This window comes from Mercenaria mercenaria, chromosome 11, assembly GCF_021730395.1.
Source record: "Mercenaria mercenaria strain notata chromosome 11, MADL_Memer_1, whole genome shotgun sequence".
NCBI classification, from domain to species: Eukaryota; Metazoa; Mollusca; class Bivalvia; order Venerida; family Veneridae; genus Mercenaria; species Mercenaria mercenaria.
The window spans coordinates 36,436,249-36,460,017 of NC_069371.1; the positions used below are offsets into that span (position 1 = coordinate 36,436,249).

The following is a 23,769-nucleotide window of genomic DNA, read 5'->3' on the forward strand; positions in this document are numbered from 1 at the left end:
GGATCCCCCTCCCCCATCCCACCCTAGCTATAATCAGGCTTCATCATCGGACACACATACAGGGTAATAAACCTGTGTGACTGACTTTGTGCTCAATCTAGAAATTGGCCTGTAAAAGGATTGCATTCTATGACCGGTCTCAATACTTTGTTATAACCTCAGAACCTTTCCTGGGTCAACTGACAAACAACCAATCAGAAGCTACAGTTTTAGACTGGGTTCCAAACTCAGTGCTATAACCTCACAACCTGGGTAAAATCTTTTCCAGGGTCAATTGACAAACAACCAATCAGAAGCTGCAGTTTTAGACTGTGTTCCAAACTCAGTGCTATAACTATAACCTCAGAACCTGGGTAAAATCTTTTCCAGGGTCAACTGACAAACAACCAATCAGAAGCTACAGTTTTAGACTGGGTTCCAAACTCAGTGCTATAACTATAACCTCAGAACCTGGGTAAAATCTTTTCCAGGGTCAATTGACAAACAACCAATCAGAAGCTACAGTCTTAGACTGGGTTCCAAACTCAGTGCTATAACTATAACCTTAGAACCTGGGTAAAATTTTTTCCAGGGTCAATTGACGAACAACCTATCAGAAGCTACAGTTTTAGACTGGGTTCCAAACTCAGTGCTATAACCTCACAACCTGGGGAAGAGCTTTTCCAGGGTCAATTAAGGAACAACCAGCCAGAAGCTACAGTTTTAGACTGGGATCCAAACTCAAGTGATATAACCTCAGAACCTGGGAAAGAGCTTTTCCAGGGTCAATTAAGAAACAACCAATCAGAAGCTACAGTTTTAGACTGGGTTCCAAACTCAGTGCTATAACCTCACAACCTGGGGAAGAACTTTTCCCGTTTCACTTAAGAAACAATAAATCAGAAGCTACAGTTTTAGACTGGGTTCCAAACTCAGTGCTAAAACCTCACAACCTGGGGAAGAACTTTTCCAGGGTCAGTTAAGAAACAACCAATCAGAAGCTACAGTTTTAGACTGGGTTCCAAACTCAGTGCTATAACCTCACAACCTGGGGAAGAGCTTTTCCACTGTCAATTAAGAAACAACCAATCAGAAGCTACAGTTTTAGACTGGGTTCCAAACTCAGTGCTATAACCTCACAACCTGGGGAAGAGCTTTTCCAGGGTCAATTAAGAAACAACCAATTAGAAGCTACAGTTTTAGACTGGGTTCTAAACTCAGTGCTATAACCTCAGAACCTGGGGAAGAGCTTTTCCAGGGTCAATTAAGAAACAACCAATCAGAAGCTACAGTTTTAGACTGGGTTCCAAACTCAGTGCTATAACCTCAGAACCTGGGAAAGAGCTTTTCCAGGGTCAATTAAGAAACAACCAATCAGAACCTACACTTTTAGACTGGGTTCCAAACTCTGTGCTAGAACCTCAGAACCTGGGGAAGAGCTTTTCCAGGGTCAATTAACAAACAACCAATCAGAAGCTACAGTTTTCGACTGGGTTCCAAACTCAGTGCTATAACCTCAGAACCTGCGGAAGAGCTTTTCCAGGGTCAATTAAGAAACAACCAATCAGAAGCTACAGTTTAAGACTGGGTTCCAAACTCAGGGCTATAACCTCACAACCTGGGTAAGAGCCTTTTAAAACCAGTCTCTGAATGCATCCTAGGCATTGGTCAGTTAAAAACAAACCATTCAGTGGCTAGGTTTTTGAGACCATGAGATTCTTTCACTGGCTGTAAGTGGAGTTGGGACTATCCGGCTCGAGAACAGTTTATTTCTGCGTAAACAGTTACCTGACAGTCCGATTATTCTCATTCACATCTACAGCCAGTGATCGGTATATTTTTCTTTCATAACATAAACAGAAATAATAATAAAAGAAAATCAAAACAAATGGCTTTTTTTAAGTACTATTTTCTTCTAGCAGCATATTTAAGAAAAGCGCCAGAATTCATCGGCTGTAAACAGGTATGACACCATGACGTTTCAAAGACAAATATTGAAATAATGATGTTTAGTTCCGGTTTTGTTTTTATAAATTGTAGCCTTATAACGTTATCTTTTTTGATAAAATAACATTTTCTAATCGAGAAATATACTATAAGGAACAAACAGGAACAATCAAAGAAATCTTCTTTATACCATGAGAGTCTAGTTTTTAATCTCAGTTTGATAATTATGCTTTGGGAAGAATGCACAAGTGGGATGAAAATAAGCTCTGAGCTTTTGTAATAAGCAAACTTGACAAAAATATGTTACATTAATTTAACATAGTTCTGTCACAAAAACAGCAGCGCTTACCTTCTAACAGAGAAGTGACTGCCCATAGACCAAAAACGAGGAAAAAAGAGGATAACCCCTTCACCTTTAAACAATATTACAACTGTTGCACTAAATCTTGCCAAATCCAACAACTTTTTTTTCAATCTTTTTTATTCAAAAAGAGGAAATCAGCTGAAAAGAGGAAGAATCAAATCCCTGCCTAAGATAAGTAATTTGAATGCAACATTATTAAGCCATTTTATGCTCGAGTACTCATAGTGGTCTCTCACTTGCAATATTGCCTTTCAAAGGCTGAACTTTGAAATATATGAGGACACTGTAGACAAAGTATCTATATTCTCTCCCTGCATTAATGAATATTAGTCCCCAAACCTCCATCAAGTTCTCAATTTTCTCATGATTTACAACAGACTAAGATTTCACATAAGGAAATGTTATTTCCGTCTTCTAGCATTAAGGCCGTGGCATGTAAATTATTTGGTCTTTCTTGGGATGCCATTCTTAGAAATAACATTTTCCCTGATATACTGACTAACAAATATGGACGGCATTTAAGTAATAAATGTATCTACTTTTACATTCAGTTTAAGCAAAGAAGTATAAAATACACAGAATGGCAACAGGAGATAATCTCGTGTAAGCACGTTATCTTATTGAAGCGTTTGCTGACTTGATCACTCGTGATCAAATCAACAGACGCTTATTAAAGTATTACACTGGCGATATGGCCGACACGTAATAAACCCAATCGGGTCCAATTTTCAAACGACACCTGTTGATTTCTCAGACTTCCAATCATAAATTCATTCCTTCCCTGTGTAGAAAATTCTTATATCATTAAAAAAAACACAATTATCATTATAAACAAACGATCTGATAGAAAGTTTTTCTCGACACAAATTTTTATCCTTCTGCTGTCTGTTTCATACACCAGTAAAACGAGATCTCATTCAGTTCCCACGTGATGTTGGCGAGATTTGCTCTATATGCCTTTCAAGTTGCCGATCTATTTATTTTATACCTCTTTGGTTTTAGGCAGCACAGACACAGTTCAGGTGTTGTGGCAACTTTTCAGCTTACATAGTGGAAGCTAGAAGACCTCAGGTGTCCCTCCAGGCATTATTTCAGGGTCAGGCATGCACCTAGGTAGAATTGAAGACCATAAGGCATCCAGCTGGACGGCTTCATCACACAATGACTTAAGCTGGACTCAAACACCCAAATGTGTAGGTCATTTTTTTAATTGAGTCAACACGCAGTCATGAAGACCACTGGTACATCAATATATGGAATGACTCTTATACAATATTATGTTGTTACAGAAGTTAATTTTCAAGCTTGGAATTTAAAAGGAAAGGCAGAGATGTTCTTATGTTAATTCCATCTGCTAGGATTTCTTAAATCATTTAAAGAAGTGAAAGAATTTTCAAAATCGGCTAAAAGATGAAAAAATTATGACCATTTAAATATTTGATGAAAATGGCAGCCATTTTGTTTCCATGGCAACAAAAAACAAAATGGTGGATTTATTAAATTTCTAGATACATATTGGAACTGTATACTTATTTCTGTAAAATAATTTCTCTACTTTTTATGCTATAATAAAAGAAATTACCATGTTTTACATCTTACACTCAAGCAACATAAGAAATTAATTTATTAAAGAATTCAGCAGTGTGTAAATGACATAAACACACTAAAATACATTTCAAACTGCTATATTTTTTTTAATAGTGGTCCGATTTTAAAAATTCTTTCAGCGTTTTGAAAGGCTTGAGCATGGCTTTCATATAAAGTCAACTTATTGTCAAGCATTCCGTGCCCTTTAAATTTAGGAACATATGGAAATTAGAGTATACATTTTGCCAACTTAGATCAACAAAGACTTTCATCTTGTTATTCCTTTGGGCTTTTTCATTACTTCTCTCAAAACCAACACTTCTATATATTTGAAAAGCAAAAAACACAAGAAACTAATTTCTACAGACCAAAATAAATTTATAGTGATTCCTGGTTTCTCCTACACTTACAAACAACAAGAATAGTCCTAAGCTTTTCCACCCACAACAATCAATTGACGATCAAACACTTGCCTCTTATCTGGGACACCAATCAATACTAATGAACTTTTTCCAGGACATCTTCAAAAGAGGCATGTAACCCTGTGTCAATACCATTAATCAAACTAAGCCTGTTTTTTTCTAATGTGTTTACTGTATACAATTAACTGAAATTACTCAAGAAAATTGAAGACTATAATGCCACCTGAAGCCATGCAGATTCTTATTGTAGAGGTCATGTCAATATTATATTTGAAAAATAACGAATACATTGAATTCCCTCTAACACTGCCCACCCTTCCTCCTACAGTAAACTCCGCTTATAACGATATTCAGGGGACCGTAGAATTCATATCATTATATCCAGATATCGTTACACCCTAAGTTAAGTTCGGCGTTGGTCAAAACCAAACGTAGGAAGGGTGTGCTTGGTTACTGCTGCTTGCATGTCTCATCGTTTTCTAGCCAGACTGAATGCGGAAGTTTCATAATGCTTTTACGACCACATCCCGATTTCTTAATATCGTGCGAAGTGTGTTTTGCTTAATTTCAAAATCAGCCGTAATAATTTGCTTTTTTTCGAAGTCCCTTATTAACTTCAAAGATGATTTTGTACTTAAGATTCTATATCTAAAAGTTTTCTTTTTCGACTAGGACCGCCATTCTGTTTCATGTATTGCACAAAACTACATGTACAATTTACTTTCAAGATAGATATTTACTCAAACATTTTTTCGCTCAGCAAAAAGCATTTAGCAGTAAATGTGTGAAAATGACTATCAATTCATTGAATTGTTAGTGCGATAATTTTTTCGATTACCCGTAATCGTCTGCACGACGGTCACAACGTCTCGCAAACCATAATTATCTCATTTAACGTGAAAACAAATATATTGGGGACCTGAAAAGCGCATCGTTACATCCGAAATATCGGTATATATAGAAGGCCCGAGTCGGGACTCCAACCACAGCATCGTTACAAGCGGTGGAGCTAGTTTACTGTATAATTATACAGAATATAATATATATTCTGTCATAAGTGAATTTTAGCAATATTTTGGTTAATGGGCCTCTTAACAAGAGCACCGCCCTGCGGGTGCTGACGCTCATCTGATTTTTTTTGTATAATAGAAATATTGTCCTACCCATGATTTTCTAAGTCTAAAAAGGGCCATCATTCTTGCAAAAAGCAGGATAGAGTTATGTTTCTTGCTGTACAGGGTCAGCTTATGATGGTGAACAAGTGTTGCAAGTTTTAAAGCAACAGCTTTGATAGTTTAGATAAAAGTTGACCTAAACATAAACTCAACCAAGAAAATGATTTTCTAAGTTTCTAAGTCCAAAAGGGGCAATAATTATTGCAAAAAGCAGGATGGAGTTATGTTGCTTGCTGTACAGGGTCAGCTTATGATGGTGAACAAGTGTTGCAAGTTTCAAAGCAATAGCTTTGATAGTTTAAGAGAAAAGGTTGACCTAAACATAAAACTTAACCAAGAAATCTGATATTTTCTAAGTCCAAAAGGGGCCATAAATCTTGCAAAAAGCAGGATGGAGTTATGTTTCTTGCTGTACAGGGTCAGCTTATGATGGTGAACAAGAGTTGCAAGTTTTAAAGCAATAGCTTTGATAGTTTAGGATAAAAGCTGACCTAAACATAAAACTTAACCAAGAAAACTGATTTTCTAAGTCCAAAAGGGGCAATAAATCTTGCAAAAAGCAAGATGGAGTTATGCTTCTTGATGTACAGGGTCTGCTTATGATGGTGAACAAGTATTCTAAGTTTCAAAGCAATAGCTTTGATAGTTTAGGAGAAAAGTTGACCTAAACATAAAACTTAACCAAGAAATCTGATATTTTCTAAGTACAAAAGGGGCCATAAATCTTGCAAAAAGCAAGATGGAGTTATGTTTCTTGCTATACAGGGTCAGCTTATGATGGTGAACAAGTATTCCAAGTTTCAAAGCAATAGCTTTGATAGTTTAGGAGAAAAGCTGACCTAAACATAAAACTTAACCAGGCAACGCCGACGCCGACGCCGACAACCGCTCAAGTGATGACAATAACTCATCATTTTTTTTCAAAAAATCAGATGAGCTAATAAATGACCCCAGCCAACTTTGAAAATGCAACACCCCTAGTGGTATTTGTTTGGGAGTATACACATTGATAAAAATGGATTAAAAGATACCAAATTTCAGATTTTGCACTTATAATAGACGTGCAGGCAGATCTTGGTCTACAGTGGGCGCTAAGGCAAAATCACTTGCTGCCAGCAAGCTAAAGGTTAATGAACTCTTATCCTCTTTTTGTATCACGAAGGATGGAGATATCAAACAAGGTGGAAAAAGTGATTCCAATATGTCCCATATCCCTTAACTCTAACATCATTTAGTGGGGTATATTACATCATTTAGTGGGGTATATAAAAACAGACTATAACATCATTTGGTGAGGTATACATAAAACAGACAATAAAGCTCATTTGGTGGGGTATATAAAAACAGACTTTATTTTTACCTATAGGTTCCTGAAAACCAGAATCCACACTGCCTTTGTAGTCCAGCTTCCTAGGTACCCCATCTGAAATGTATATTAAACTTATTAGAATGCAACACTATTACTAGTATTAGGACTGCATACAGTTAACTAGATGGAAATCAGATTCCGCGAAATCATTAACATTCGTGGTGTACCAATTTTTGTAGATTTCATGGACAGACGCTTAAGAAAAAAGGAATCCTAATAAGCATGAAAACTTTTCTTATAAGCAAATTCCTTAAAATTTTAAATCCTTGAAATCATGTCCCCAATGATGACATAGACAACGAAAATTTACCCCAACAAAATCTAATGATTACACAATATTCTAAAACACAGTTTTTGTTAGATCTTATGAAACCGGTAAAAACATCAAAGAAGAAACTGAATGTTATGGCTGTCATTTTGAACTCACCAGTGACATCACCAGTCATGGCTAAATCCCATCGGACAGTCAGACCTGTCCAACAAAAAATGTCAGATGTTGAGGGTCGGGGCATCAGACCATTATGTCCTATGCGGTACAGAGCTGGTCGATTTTTATTACTGCAGAAAATGTGTTTACAACACATTTTCCTTACGCACTAGTTCATTTTTCGTCTACCTAAAAGCTAATTGTTTTTGTTTACTCTTTACAACATGTTTTTTGGTCAGACAAGTTCCCATCATTCAGTGAATCAGTCAGACAATTTATCCACGGTCAATGTAACTGACAAAAGACTTCCATCAAACATCCATTGCTCTACCTCTGCGAAAATCTGTTCTAGAAATCAGTACAGTTCTAGAACTGTTTCCGAACGTAACAGAACAGTACTAGAAGTGTTCTGTAACTCAGTTCTAGAACAATTGCTCTAGAACTGTTCTGGAACATTTTATTGTACAAATCAAGAACATTTGCAGAACAATATTTGGTTCTAAAAGTGTTCTTAAAATGTTCCAAAATAAATTCATGACCTATTCTGTGATTTACAAGTTCTACAAATGTTCCAGAACTTATTTGTAGAACATTTTTAGAACATTTCAAGGAAATATCAATTTCTTCAAATGTTCTACAAATGTTCTGAAACAAAATTCTAGAAGATTTTGTCAAATCAAGTTCTGCATATGTTCTAGAAACGATCTGCAACAGAATTCGAGTACACTTTTAGAACAGTTAAGGGATTTATGTTCTTCAAAATTTTTAATGTTCTATAATAATTGTTACATAAAAATTTAGAAAAAACCTGTATAACTTTAACTTCTGAACTGTTCATTCATTAAACATAAAACTTAACTTCATGAACTTTTCATTAATGTTCATGAACATTAAATTCATAATGTCACATGACCAGTTTCCATTATTTTGTTGCATGCTGGGAAATTTTTTGCACATGTGATTCAGCAACTTTTGAGAAGTTTGTGCAGCAAATAAGAAGTAAAAAACAATCATGCTACAGTTAGGAATTGTTTAAAAGGAACATGAGTATACTGAAAATCAAATAAGTAATTATGGTGTTGTCATAAATCATTCATTTAAAAAAAATAAAGTCCTTTTAAAATGTCACAAGTTTTCACGACCCTGAAGCAAAGCTAGTACATGCATCTGAACTTCAATCTTGAGATTAAAGTAAACTAGAGATGCTTTTGAGAAAAGTGCATGTCTCCCACAACTGCCCCTTAGCTGATGAAAAATGTTAGTTTCTCTAGATGTTTTAGACGAGTGGATCCAATTAGATGGTCTGGATGAGTGGATCCAATCAGTAATTCAAGGGCCATAAATGAAAAGTGCCTGGGCGGATTTGGCTAGTTATCGAACTTGGGTAAGGTCTTATGGCCAAACACATTTTGTTCAAGTTTGGTGAAGATCGGATGAGAAATGTTCGACTTAGAGAGCGGACAAGAGTAAACAGACGGATTTGTTCGGTAATTCAAGGGCAGTAACTCTAAAATGCCTGCACCGATTTGGCTAGTTATCAAACTTGGCTGAGGTCTCATGGTCAACCACATTTTGTTCAAGTTTGGTGAAGATCGGATGAGAAATGTTCGACTTAGAGTGCGGACAAGAGTAAAAATTCCGATTTTTCAAAAATTCAAGGGCCGTAACTTTAAAATGCCTGGGCCGATTTGGCTAGTTATCGAACTTGGCCGAGGTCTCATGGCCAAACACATTTTGTTCAAGTTTGGTGAAGATCGGATGAGAAATGTCCGATTAAGAGTGTGGACATGAGTAAAAAGGCCAATTTTTCGATAATTCAAGGGCCGTAACTACAAAATGCCTGGACCGATTTGGCTAGTTATATAACTTGGCTGAGGGCTCATGGTCAAACACGTTTTATTTAAGTTTAGTGAAGATCAAACCTGAGTCACCTTTAATTAATACATCTGAAGTTTTAGGATATATATAAAGCATACAAAAATAGAGACAAAACTGAAAAAATGATTGAAATGTCAATGGTGGTTTAATGTCCCCCATTTAAAGGTCAAAAGGTAAACTGATATTAAAATCTTATTAAGAGATATTCTTAGCCTTTGATATTTATAAACCATAATGTCATACCATTATGAAAACTAAAATCTCCTGTTTAGGAGAACAACTGAAAATTTTTATTACTAAATCAATTTTAATGAACTTGTTTTTCTTCGGCTTGATACCCAGTTAAACCCATATTAAAACCAGCACTAAATAAAGGACATCACCTGCTTATAAAGGTCACTGTTTTCTCTTCCAATTATCCATTAGTAGCCCTGTCGAAAATTTCATGAACTGTTCATGAACTTACTCATGGATAAATTCTTAAAATGTGTTTATGAACAATTCATGAATTAGATCAAGAACTGAATATAGTCCCATTTTCAGTTAATGAATAATTCATGAGCATTTTATGAACAGCTCATGAAATTTTTCACTGGGAGAAAACTTCAGATCAAACAACATCTTGTTTTTTTTTTGAAACTACAATTATTTAGCAGAGTGTTGTTCAGTTAGTGGCAAGAGACACTTCTTTTTAGTGTCAGTCACTGTGACAATGACATTTTACCCCCTTAACAAATGACATGATCAGAGTGGGGTGGGGGCATAATAAGAAGTAAACAATTGCTGCATAAAATACAAAATTTTACTTTAATCTCAGGATTGAAATTCAGATCAGGGTTGTGATAACTTGTGACATTTTAAAAGGATTCTATATTTTTTTAAATGAACAATTATGACAACACCATAATTACTTATTTAATATTCAGTGTACTCATGTTCCTTTTAAACCATTCCTTGCTGTAGCATGTTAAATGTTTCCTTCTTACCAGTATTTGCTACACAAACTTCTCAAAAATTGCTGAATCACACATGCAAAAAATTTCCCAGCATGAAACAAAATAATGGAAACTGATCATGTGACATTATTAATTTAATGTTCATGAAAGTTCATGAACTTATTCATTATTGTAAAAGATAATAAACCTAAACTTTATGTATAATGAATGAGTATTTCAGTGTTCACGAAAGTTCATGAACTGTTCATGAATTAAGTTTGTTAAAGATGTTTCTTTCATGAACCACCTCAAATCTGTTCATGAACTTTTCATGAATAATTGTTCAAGAACACACTTTATGAACAGATCATGAGCAATTCATGAACACTAAATGCTCCTGAACTGTTCATAAACTTAATGAAAGTACATGAACTCATGAACATTATATCGACTGGGAGTGTTAAATTAACCTGTGTAAAGAAATCAACCATCACCAGAGACCACCTTTTCCATTTCCAGAGGGTGTCTTTAACAGACAGGTTGAACTATATTTAGTTAATGTCATACATAAATTTGTTGCGTTTCTTATTTTTACAGCATAGAGGAAGTAGAAGAACATATTAGTAGTACAAGAAGGCAAAAGAGTCCAAGTCAGTAACCTGAGTATTTGAAATTATCTCTATAATTATGCCACTTCTCTTGCAACTTCAAACAAACCATCTCTAATGACCTACACATGGTATCTTGTGTTTCCCTGTATGACCCTTGAATTGGAGAAACCACTGCTTAGGGTACAAATTCTTCATGTTCGGGTAAAAATAAAATCTACAGTCCAGAATTTGATAAAACCATAATTTTTTTTTAAAACATCAAGTTATACCCAGGAAAGTTCAGCCGAAAAACATAGGGTCAAGTCACTAACTTTTGTTAGATTGATCTGAAAACAAAAAGAGGGCCCTGAAGGCCCTGTTTTGCTCACCAGATGCTGGGTCAGGTAGGATAGCTCTCTTCACTTTGTATAGTTGAGCAAAAAATCTTTCACCTAGTTTAAACACATATATTTAACATTATAAAGCACACCAACTATAAACTATCATTTCAATGTATCATTCCTTTAATCAAATCAGAGAGAGAGTAAAATATTACCATTCATTTTGACTAACTGTTAATGAATAGATACTTACAGTAATTGTTTGAAGACATGATGACAAATTTCAAATCTGTCTATATTAAATTAATGGTTCCATCAAGGGGGTCCTGAACTTTAAACTAGTCTCTGAGTCAGAAATCATCACATTTGCACCAGTCTTGAATCACCCACAAGTCTCCAAACCAGTCTACTTCTATATATAGCCTCAAATCTGATTTACTGCCTTTAAACCAGTCCACAGAGTCTAAAAATAGACCCAATTCCTGATAATCAAGCCAGGCAGTTTCTTCGCGGGATTGTTGCAGAAAAAATCAATTCTCCCCTGGAAGAAAATAACAAGGCAAAAATTAATTTCAGCTCATTGCAGGCAAGCTTTGACAGCAGATTGGCATTTTGTAGGAATAAGAAAATAACAGTTTCTTTATTTAGAAACAGATATCTAAATATAGCATGCAGGATTCTCTATAACTAACAGATAAACAAGTCACTTACCACATTTTTTTCAGGAAATTATTTTGAAGAATTCTGTATTTGGAAAATGATGTTCAATCAGATATTCTGAACTGACTTACTGTCTTTCTAAAAAAGGGTGATTCTTAAAAAGTTATTTTAGGCTTAGAGTAGTTTTCACTTGTCCAATCTAATGAAAGGTACTTTAGATCTACACCTACTTTTCTCTTCCAATAAGGGATAAAATTTAGCTAATTCTCTGTGAGCAAAAATGTTTCACTGTGTCAGTACTTATATAGGTTAGCAGTAATTAAATTTGTATCAAGAAATACATTCAAGTTTACTGCACAGTATGTTCTTTTTGCCCAGTTTTCCTAGTAGATCACTTGTGTGAAGTTTCATTTAATTGTGTGAAAGGGTTCGGGAGATTAGGCGCACACAAGATTGCAATTATTATACAGACTGTATGTATATATGATATTAACAAAAAACAAAGTACCATAACTGTGCAGAATTTTTTTCTGCAAGAACCTAACATGCACCATGCACAACTAGGGTTACTACTGGCCACTTTTGTTAAGTTTCATAAAATTGTACGCATGGGTTAAGGAGATTAGGCGCACACAAGACTGCATATGCAAACTGTATGTATATAGTACAGTAACAAAAAACAAAGTCCCATAACTCTGCAAATTTTTTTCTGAAAGAACCTACATTAACATGCACCATGCACAGCTACTGTTGTTACTGATCACTTGTGTGAAGTTTCATTAAATTGTGTCAAGGGTATGAGGAGAGTTGGTGTGCACAAGATAGTGTCTACAGACTGACAGACAACCTGAAACCAGTATACGCCCCTTACAACTTCGTTGTTCGGTGGGAACAAAAACTGAACAACTTTAGGTGAGAAACAAGTCATATTTCTAGATGTAAAACTAATAATCTTTTTATTACATACACATCTACACTTATGTTATACAATATATACAGTATAATGTAAAATTTAAAATATTACAACTTACGACTGTTTTAACAAAACAACACACATTAAAATAACATCAAGCACCTTATAAGAAATTAAACTATCAATATGGAGAAAAAACTGTTGTCTCCAGTTCTGTTGTAAGAGTACAGTCAAGGAGACTGCAAAGACATAATAACCTACATTCTTGGTACACATGAAGTTCTAATAGAAATTCCATTGACATAAACAGGCTTGGGATTCAGTCAAAAACCAAAACACTAAAAATCTACATTCCGAAGCCAAAAACATTTTTTCTAATAGAGTTATATATGGAATTTCTGGCAGTTAGAAGCCTGAAATCAGGACAAGTTCTGAAAATTCCCAGGCCTACATATAGCATTAACACCTGCTGGATATACATTACATCAGACAGCAATAAAAAAAATTCAGAAACTGGCCTGTTAAGATGTGATCTTCATATTTGCTAACTTTGTAACTCAAGTCCTAAGGATTTAATGCAAAACTATAGGCATTTAAATGATTTTTTGTGTGTGCAAGAGGACGAGGGAGGAGAGAAAAGGGGAAGGGAGGGATAAACAAGGGCAAGAGGGCTTCCTTATCTGGAGACATAATGATATATTTTTAATCAATTCAATTTCAACAACTATTATAGCTAATCATAGTTTATCACTAATAAAGCCTAATAAAATATCAAGCTTATATTCATTAAGTATATTTTACTCCACAGATAATTTCTGCATTTATAAAACTTGATACAGAAGTTTCCTTAAAAGACTTGCCAAAGAAACAGAATGGGACTTTGAATTACAAACTGAAAACTAAATGTCATAAACAAGTCACAACCTTCTGGAATGTAGATCAACGTTACACTATTTTTAATCAGATAAAATCTGAAGAACTTTGATAAGCAGGTCATTATTATGTAAACCTTCTCAAGCCATTTTAGAATATACAAGAAATCTGCTGTATAAGTCTTTCTAAAACTGAGTAAAATTGTTTCACAGTTCCCCACTATATACCAGCAGCGAGCACATAAACATCATTTTTATCAATACATCTATTTAATAAGCAATAGACAGGTTAAGGGAGGTAATTCAAAGAATGACAAATTCTTTTTCATTACTAGTGGTGCTGAAATCTTTTGACTTTGCATGCATACAACACAAAAATTAATGTTCTTTAAGGAACCACAGTGATTGTATTTATTGAAATGCAGGGACCGCTCTGCCATTAGCCATTGTAGCCAATGGCTAATAAAATGCCACTTTGGCTACAAATTTTTCAATTTGGCTACAAATTTGATGGTCCATTTTGCATAAATTTGTATGATTTTAACAGCTTTTTCTTGCCCTGGAAATGTATGCATTATTATTTTCTATTTTTAAACTGGACACTAGAATCTGACAGCAGTCATTTGTCACTGATATCAATATGGAAATATTTGTGACAGCACATTGTCATGGGAAGTTACTGGTTTTGTCTGATTTCAATGGATGAAATGTTCGTGACAGCACTGTGTCATGGGAAGTTACTGGTTTTGTCCGATTTCAATGGCCGAAATGTTCGTGACAGCACTGTGTCATGGGAAGTTACTGGTGTTGTCCGATTTCAATGGCCGAAATGTTCGTGACAGCACTATGTCATGGGAAGTTACTGGTGTTGTCTGATTTCAATGGCCGAAATGTTTGTGACAGCACTGTAGGTGAAACTGAAAGTGAGTCACTTCACTGCTTAAAATCTGTCGACTATTTCACACTTACTGTCTCCAAAACTAAGACTGTATCACAAAATCAAACCACAATGGGTGCAGAAAATTCGGATAAAACCAAAAATAAAAGCGACTCCAAATTTCAGGAGAGTTGGTTTAAAGAGTATCAATGGTTGGACTACAATAAGGATTTCAACTGTAGTAATATTACTTATTTATTTGAATGACACATAGTCAAAAGTTGCTGTCCCCAAGATTTTGAAAATGTCCCCACAGTTCTTACCAAGGGGACGTGTCCCCATTTTTGATCTTCGGCAGAACACTGATGTGATCTGCAACAGGTATGTGACTTGTAAATCTCTGAGGTGGATGGAAGGAGGTTTATCACTGTGATCAGCAACAGGTATGTGACTTGTAAATCTCTGAGGTGATAGGAGGCAGTCTAGGGCCATAACTCTGGTATGACTGCAGCCCTTTTTTTGTAAATTTGGGGAAGGGTACCAGGTCCCTTTTGGAGGGGAAATTCACGTCGCGAAATCATTGTTTGGAGGAATATATTTGCTGAAAAGTTGTTAAAATCAGGACTGAAAATCAAAACTATTAATTTCATTTTTTTTGCATGGGGAATTTTTGGCCAAGGTGGGGAAAAAAGTATACTTTTTAGATTGGGGAATGGGGCCGAATTTCGGCCCTAAAATCAGCATAAAAAAGGGCCTGGACTGAAGGAATCCAGAACAAAGTCCCAGGTGCACAACTTCACATGCTGAATATTCCTATCATGTTTCAAGACCCTAGATCAAATACTTTTTGAGATATGTGCAACACAAACTTTTATGCCCTTGCATACATTCATAGGTGGGCCGGTGGTCTAGTGGTAACACGCTTGACTGTCAATCCAGAGGTCCGGGGTTCGAATCCCGGTCCAGGCAATGGAAATTTCTGAGATGACCTGGAGTGTCTCCCACTTTACTAAGAGGTCTGTACTGGTACTTCCCAGGAAAGACGGCTTCGCGTGTATTGGTGCTATACACCAGGCACGTTAAAGAACCAGACTGTCTATTCGCAAAGAGCTAGGCTAAGTTTGCCAGACAGGCCTGTATCTAAAAAGGATTTCTCTCTATCTGTTCCGGGGGCTCTATCTCACTCTGTCCCTCTAGTCAGGTCGCGCTGTGTCTGTACTAGTAGAGGATGAATTTTGCGCCCTGTGTGGCTGTGTTTGCTATATGTAAAGCGCTTCTGAATGTGTTTATCATTTAAAGGGCGCTATATAAATCTGGTATAATATATATAGACATGTTTTTGACCAGGTCAAGGAAGTTATGGTTTGGCTGAGCGATATCTCTAACAAAACCCCAAAGACACATTTCACTTGCAGAATAATACTCTTTTAATGTTTCATAATAGTAATACTGGGCAAAATAATTTTTTCGATACATGTGACACAAACTTAAGACCCTTTTTACACATATTTTGACTAGGCCAAGGGATGTAACTCTGGTCTGGCTGTATGAGATCCAAACTAAAATATCAGGTGTGCAACTGTCTGTGCTGAATAACAATCCTAAGAGGTCTGACTGGGTCAAATACTTCTTGAGATACGCACAACACATAAAAGGATGGCCAGACGGCCTGACAAAGGCAACTCTAAGAGCCAACCCTCACAAAAAGCATAAGTTTATCATTTTAATCCTTCAATCCGGAGAAAAACAAGAATTTGATAAAAGCTTTCATTAGGGCTAACGAAGTGAAAATTTAGTAAAACTAATTATTCAAATTCACAATAATGTTTTTCTTGGCATTAAAGAATTATAAATACTTCTGATTCGATTCAATGGAAATCTATTTAAAGCCACAAAAAAAGAACAGATTTTTTTTAATTATCTCGGATAAATTATAGTCTTCTCATCAAATACCATATTCAGTATTCTTTCTGATTACTGGACCCCTAGGCACTGCTTAAAATTTGGATAAATTTTCGGAATATATGAAATATTAAAATCGTGAAATGACGAAGTCTGACATTTATTTATAGTCTTCCAATCAGGGCCCACACTGGGCTGAAAAAAGGTTCACTTTTTCATCATCGGTCGCAGGGAGGGTGCGGTGTCCCCTCCCTTGTCGTAAATTTTTGTAGTTTCCATTATTAAATGGTGATACTCTACCTACAGTTTGGGTCTTTTTTAAATAAAAATATGTGTACCTTTTAAGCTTGTAGTGTTTTTTAAAAAGTAGTCTTGTGTTGGTTAATTGGGTAGAACCAACACTAGATTACATTTCAAAGTCACTCTCAACTTATAAAGACATAAATAATTGAAGATCTTTACCTTTAGATTTTGCATGTTTATTAACAGCATCTTTTTTCAGAATAGCAGTTCCTGTTGTGAATGCGTTTGAATTCTGAATTCTTATACTAGGATCATAAAACACCAATCCTGCTTCACTGTCAAATTGAAGCCAAGGATATTTTACTTTCCAATAATCACTGAAATATCTAACTGGTGATTCTTAAGCAATTTTAGCTTTTTTTTGAAGTGGTGTTTAACAAGAATGTTCAATTCTAAAAGAAGCCAAAAGTTTGAGAGTGGCAACTTGGACTAGTTCCATGCCCGTTTTATAGTCCAGGACAAACAAATATGTAGAAATTTCTATTTTCACCACTTGCGATTTTTATGAGCCTCTTTTATTGCAAATTCGCCAATTGGCTCAAATGGCAAACAACAGCATGGGCTCTGAAAATGTGACTAGCAGCAGATACACGAAAGTAAAGATTAAGGCAGTGGCTAGGGGTCTGGTAATCAATATGAATACTAAGAATGATATTCACAAAGATTTCAAATGTTTGCTCTTGTGTTTTTCTCATCATTTTAAATACAGTTCTAAACATTGTAAGTGACAGGAAACAAGAAGCATCTATTTAGAATTCTTTAATCTGGAGAAAAATATGATCGCAAATACGATAAATAATAAATAGCAATTTGTAAGCCGTAGTATGAAGCTTTTATCACATTCTTGTTTTCTCAAGACTGATGAATTAAAATAATAAACTTAAGTGTTTTCTTTAAGTTACTATTTAAGACATGGATTGTGCTTTCTATCCGAATCGTAAACACATGACAGATATTATTAATCTACTGTTTTAGATTAAGTGTTTACGAATCTGATAGAAATATCCGTCCCGAGGGCACCTGTGCATTGGGTGGTAACGAGGCTTGCCGAGTTATCGCCCATGCATAGGTGGCCGAGAGATGGATATTTCTATCCGATTCGTAAACACATGATTGCTATTTTTTCTTGCATATCGTATACATAATTATAAGCTTTTTATTCTGACAAACTTATTACAAAAAAAAATAAAATAAATAAAGCAAAATTTAATAGAAATGCGCTCACGAGTGATAATCTTGTAGTAGTGTATGAACACAATGCGCGAGAAATTAACGTCCGTAAGCAGAAGTGATGTCGCAACGTTTCAATGACGCACAATAACAAAGTTCCCCTTTCGTTTTATCGTTTGTAGCGTATCGGTATGTTCTTACTGTAAAACAACGTATTTTGAATCGAGAAATATACTATAAGGAATGGAGAGAAACTATCAAGGTACCTGAGTTTTTTCGTATGTCACATATTCAATGCATGAATCGCTAGTTGTCATTAATAGCATTTCAGTCGTCTGGCACGGGGGTGCCACATGGGTTTTGCCAGCATGGGTAAAAACACCGGAAACGCCAGTCCGGTGTGGAAGAAAAAGTATAGAAGCGCTTTTTCTTTGTTGCAACAAAAACTTTGACGTCACCGTATGTTAACGTGACGTCATTCTAGCGTAAGAGTGTTAGCCTATTAGAATATGAATTGTTGAATTCTTTTTACTGCTTGAGTAAATAAATAACGGTGATTACCGAAATGGCTGTTAAAATTTCATATTCAATATCGAACCCGAGTGAGATTAATTATAAATAAAATATTTACAAAAAAAAAACTGTAATGACGACAACTTTATGTCAACTTACCATAATGTTTACCAGCAATTACTTTATACACTAGAAATACAGTACATATATTTTGATTACCAGACCTCTAGACTCTGGGTCTAGAGGTCCGGTAGCCGGACCCCAAGCCACTTCCAAAGATTAGACTGCTCAAAAAAACGTACACCTGTAGTACATTGCTTGAATTTTCCCAGTTATCAACACGCATGTTGAGTTCTTAAGTTTGGTTAAATAGTACCAGTATGAAAACTCCTGCATCAGTCCTGAATAACATTTAGTAACGAGATAACATGGAGAGACAAAACTGTCAGCCGGTGCACGATTTAAGCATTAAACTTCAGGGAGATTTTACCAACTAGTCTTTAATATTAAAACTTTGCCGTTTACAGATATCATATTTATCTGTCTTTTTATCCTGTGTTGTTGATTTTTTTTTCCGCACAATTAAAGGGTGTGTACGACTAGTATCATATGCCTCTGAAAATGAAAATTACACAGTTGTTTACCACGGGAAATTGATCCGATTTTCCAATTAAAGGAGTTTGCATTCATTAAAACAAGTTAAACACGGTAAGTTATAATATGTATTCGGGTTATTTTCGATATATGTTCATAATTTTATCAATTACAACTAAAATGCGTAGACGTTTTAGGCTAAAACTTACTGATTACCAACGTTTCTAGACGGAAAACTTATTTTGCTGTCAACAGTTCGCCATCTTTGATGATCACGTGGTCAGAATTGGCCAATCATTACTTAACTACCAAGCCTAAAAATAGAGTAATTGACGCATGTATGTTCTATATTTAGCTTGCCTCGACCTGCTTTTTTTTTTTTTTTTTTAAACAAAACGGCATACGTCAGAAAAGAGTAAAATGGTACGGTTTACGTGAAATTTAAGGCCTACGTAAAAACAGTTTAGCCGCATCTGTACACAAGATCTACATCTACTGTGTACTGCCCAACGATCAATTCTGATTATAACTGGGAGGCACTTGTCTGGGACAGACTGTTAAAAGATGAGCAAGCTCATTAAGTTAAAAAGAACAACAATTACTAAGATTATAAACATAGATATAGGTTCAAGTCAAGTCAATATTTATTTATTGTCGGTAGATGAAATAACATTATAAACATAAGCTATGTATAGCTTTTGACCGACATGCACGCCTCTCAGAGAATAGAATAAAACTGGGACTGGACTGTGTAGGGGAAGACCATATTCCAGGAACGAAATGTTCTTGGAAAGAGAGAGTTAGAATGGTATTGCGTATGAGATTGTGGGAACAAGTGATTCAGGTTCCTTGTAGGTGTAAGGTGATTATGGTCAACTGTAATAATTAAGACTGTACTTTATTTTTAAAAAATAAAAATAAAAAATATAATAAGGGAATTTCTGATGCGACACCCAAGAAAGAACAGGAAGTTCATCTGAGGGGAAGCCACCCACAACTACTCTTTGGGAACGGCCCTTGAGAAATGACTTGGTCCACTGGGATGCTAATGGGCGGACTCCCGGGGTATCATGCTTATAAATCAATTTAATGGTGGTCAACCTTGTCAAAGGCATTACTGAAGTCCATGACGATGACGTCTGTCTCAGTGTTGGCCATCTCAAAATTGTCAAATACCTCTTGTGTGAAACCTATAAGTTATGTTTCACAGCTATGCTTTGACCTGAAGCCATGTTGATACTGGCTAAGGAAATAATTTCAGTCAAAGTGGGACATGATATTTGAGACAAGAATGTGTTCCATTAATTTAGAGGCAATACATGTTAGGGATATGGGTCTATAGTTTACTAGCCTTGGATTTTGGACCTTTCTTGTAAACTGGTGCAACGATTGCTCTCTTCCAGTCATTTGGGACTTGACCTGTTTCAAGAGATAGTTGGAATACTTTTGTTATGATTGGGGCTATCTCTTTTAGTGATCTTTGGGAAATTTCATCACGACCAGAGGCTTTATTCGGATTAAGCCCCATTAGTAACTTGTCCAAGCCCAGTCAACAGTTATGAGGATCGTTGGCATATCTGATGCTGATTTGGGGTTTGTTTCTTTTTTGCTGAGTTGTGTCAGGCTTAGACTTGGGGCTTTGAAAAGACAGATTCAAACTGTTTATTGAGGATATTTGCCTGTGAGACCGGATCGGTATGAGTTAGACCCTCATACTTCAAGGGGGCTACACCACAACTCTCTGTTTTGGTATGTTTAACAAACGAGTAGAACTTTTTGCTCCTACCTGGTTGTGAGTCGCCAGTAAAAATTACTGATTCTAAATAAGACCAATAGGAGGGTGAGAGCGTGTGTTTGTTGCGGGGTGGGGGGGGGTTGAAAAAACTACATATTCAGGCCAGTCAGGGTATCCACACGCAAACGGTTGGTAATTTTATCAAAGTATTTACTTCAAAAGTGGTTAATCAGAAGTGAAGTAATCGGTTTGTTCAATACTTTAACAACTGATCATTTACACTTATTTGTGTTCACTGAGTGTCGGAGTGCTTAAACACAGATGTATTTTTAAAATTTGATTTTGCTATCTGACTGGAGTTATTTTATCATAAGTATAAAGTTAATAGATATACATTGTCTAAGTAATGAACTAACTATAATAAAATCTTTAAAAAGATCCTTTGGAAGCAAAGAATGCAACCAAGTTTGATTTAGTCTGTTTATGAGAAGTAATGAAACGTGCAAAACATCTCTCACGCCCCCTAGCACTGGCTTAAGCGGAACACATATGTTGAATGGACTACATGATCCCAAAAGGACAGGAAAATATAACAACATTGAATCCAAATACGGGGAGACTTTTTACAGCCTCCACACGCTGTTGTGATAGTTAATAAAATCTTTTAAAAGATCCTTTAGAAGCAAGCAAGAAGAATAATAGAAGACTCGGTTTGATTGAGTCTGTTCATAAGACTGATAGTATCATAACTGTCACACATTTACATGGAAAATTGCATTCTGCAAAAAATCATTAGAAATACAAATCTGTAAAGTCCTTTACCTATCTTGGTAAACCAAGATAGAAATTGGAAGCTTACATTTACATACACCTTTTTAAAAACTTGTTATATGGTTAAGATTATTGAATAATCCAAATATCTATCAATTGCATAAGTAAAACTAAAAATTATATTGCAATCCAAAGAAAAAGTTCACATTTTAAGAAATTTCGTATTAAACGAAAACAATTACAAAATTTCATAAAAAGTAAGAAAACATACATTTTTAATAAGGATCTTACTTTATGTAATGGGTCCTTTTAGTTCATTCAGTATATCTCTAAAATAAAAATGTCATAAAATGTTGCTTAAAGGAGTTAATCACAATATTTTGTGCGCATCTCAATTGCGCAGCAAGCGATAACCACTATAAAGTTCAGGATTCGCCGCCGAAAGTGCATAATTGTCGGATATGCAGCGCACTCGCGCAAAAATATCGTATGTACTAACAATATAGGTCGTGAATCCATATTTTACCTTTAAAAGTGATGGTGTTTTATTGAAGGAGTAGTCGGAAGAAGTGCTCGAATCGAATACATTGTGGACAGTCAATTTGAAAGTAAACTATTTCGTCCAGTAAATATGCAGCCGACTCCAAGTCAAATAAAATTCCAGAAAATCTGAACGTAGATCTATCTCAAATGTTCAAATGTGACTTCCTAAAAATGTGGTTATACTTTTTGTGCCCCATCCCGCATGTCACGTAGTAAGACCAGAGTTATGGCGCTTGACAGTCAAATTGTACATAAAGGGTCTAAACATTTGTGTCGCATGTACCTCAAAAGTATATGCGCCAAGAGTCATGAAACCATACAAGAATCAAATTCAGCATGCGAAGTTGTGCACCAGTGCTTTTATTTGAGGTTTCACTCAGTAAAAACAGATTTATGTCCCTTGACGTGGTCAAATATGTACGTAAATGGCACGTTAAAGCTTGTGTAGCACGTATCTCAAAAAGTATTTGACCTAGAGGCATGCAACCTTAAAGGAGCATTATTCTGCATGTGACTAAGAAAATTGGTTAAAAAACTGATAATAACATTGTGAAATTTGTTTTGTAAGAAAAAAATGTTCATAATTTTTAGGTGGGTGGGGTAATGAAATAATACTTTTGTGGGTGGAGTGAATATTTTTTATTTTTGCTTGAAAACAAGCACGGGTTGATATTATTTTTTTTATTTAGATTTGTTTGTCTTAGTTTTAGCTTACATTAGATAAAATTTGGTAAAATTCTGTCCGCTAGATTTTTCATATCATTAAGAAATACTTCGTGTTTTTCTCAGTTTCAGATACTGTCGACATCTGTCAAGAGTAATTTTTCCGAGTTAATATATCTATATGTTGACATTTTATGCATAGTTATAGTGGTTTCATTAATTGTGATGCAAAAACAGTAACATCAGAATGAAACTTTGAATAAATAGTTGTTTGCAGTAGTTTTATTATGACATGTATGTATTGTTCTTCAGACAAAAATACCGATTTGGTGTTCTTAATAAACTTTGAATATTGAAAAAAGAAGCACGGGTACCTATCATTTTTATTTTTTATTTTAACTTGTCATACATCAATCTATAAATATGCAAAGTTACAAAAAATTCTGTCCGCTAGAAATAATTGTGAAAAACATCTTTAAATATAACTGACAACCTTTAATTAGCAAAACATGAAAAAATCAGTCGTACCTTCCACAGTTGTCTTTAAAATTGATGCAAATCCATTCATATTTTCACTGGTTTACATTTTTATCTTTGCAAACTAATATACAACGTATGAATGGTCATCCCACATTAATGATAAAATACCTAGCAACTCCTTATTTACTGCAGATTGTAGATAATTTGTGTCTGCAATAAACAAACCATAGATGACCAGAAATAACTGTAAATACTACACCTCTTCCAATGACATAATATACTCAGAATTTGTATGAAAAAGATTGGATTGTTTTTCTTTCAGAAAACAACAACAACAGCCGATTCCAAGTAACGGAAGTACTTAGAAGAAAGAGATCCAAAGTCCAAAGCACTTAAAGGAAGACATTGAACATATGTTATTAATTGGAAACACATTTTACTTGATTTAGAGGAGTTGAAACTGCATATAAGAGAATTGACCAACACAAATTATAATTTATGAAAACAGATGTTTTCTCAGTTGGAACACACCTTTAATATATCTTACCTATTATTACAAGTGCAATTCCATACCAAAGGTGAACTGTCTATGGGCTATGATATACTAATGGTACTAGTATACTTACAAAGTTAATGTAAACTTACAAAGTGTATGTTAAATATCAAAGGCACTGACCTCCAGATTTTGGCTAAAATTATCTTTCTTTCAAACTGAAGTTTGGACATATTATGAACATTAAAATATGAGTTTTTGTTTCT

At 35.2% G+C, this 23,769-nt stretch overlaps 1 long non-coding RNA gene across 1 annotated transcript; it reads right to left on the bottom strand.

The window, feature by feature from the left end:
* Positions 1-6,793: 6,793 nt before the first annotated feature.
* Positions 6,794-19,105, bottom strand: LOC128546518 (uncharacterized). The gene is made up of 3 exons (XR_008366002.1): positions 19,028-19,105; positions 11,268-11,555; positions 6,794-6,897 (listed from the first exon to the last, which is right to left on the bottom strand). It is a non-coding gene; the product is annotated as an uncharacterized LOC128546518 (long non-coding RNA).
* Positions 19,106-23,769: the final 4,664 nt, after the last annotated feature.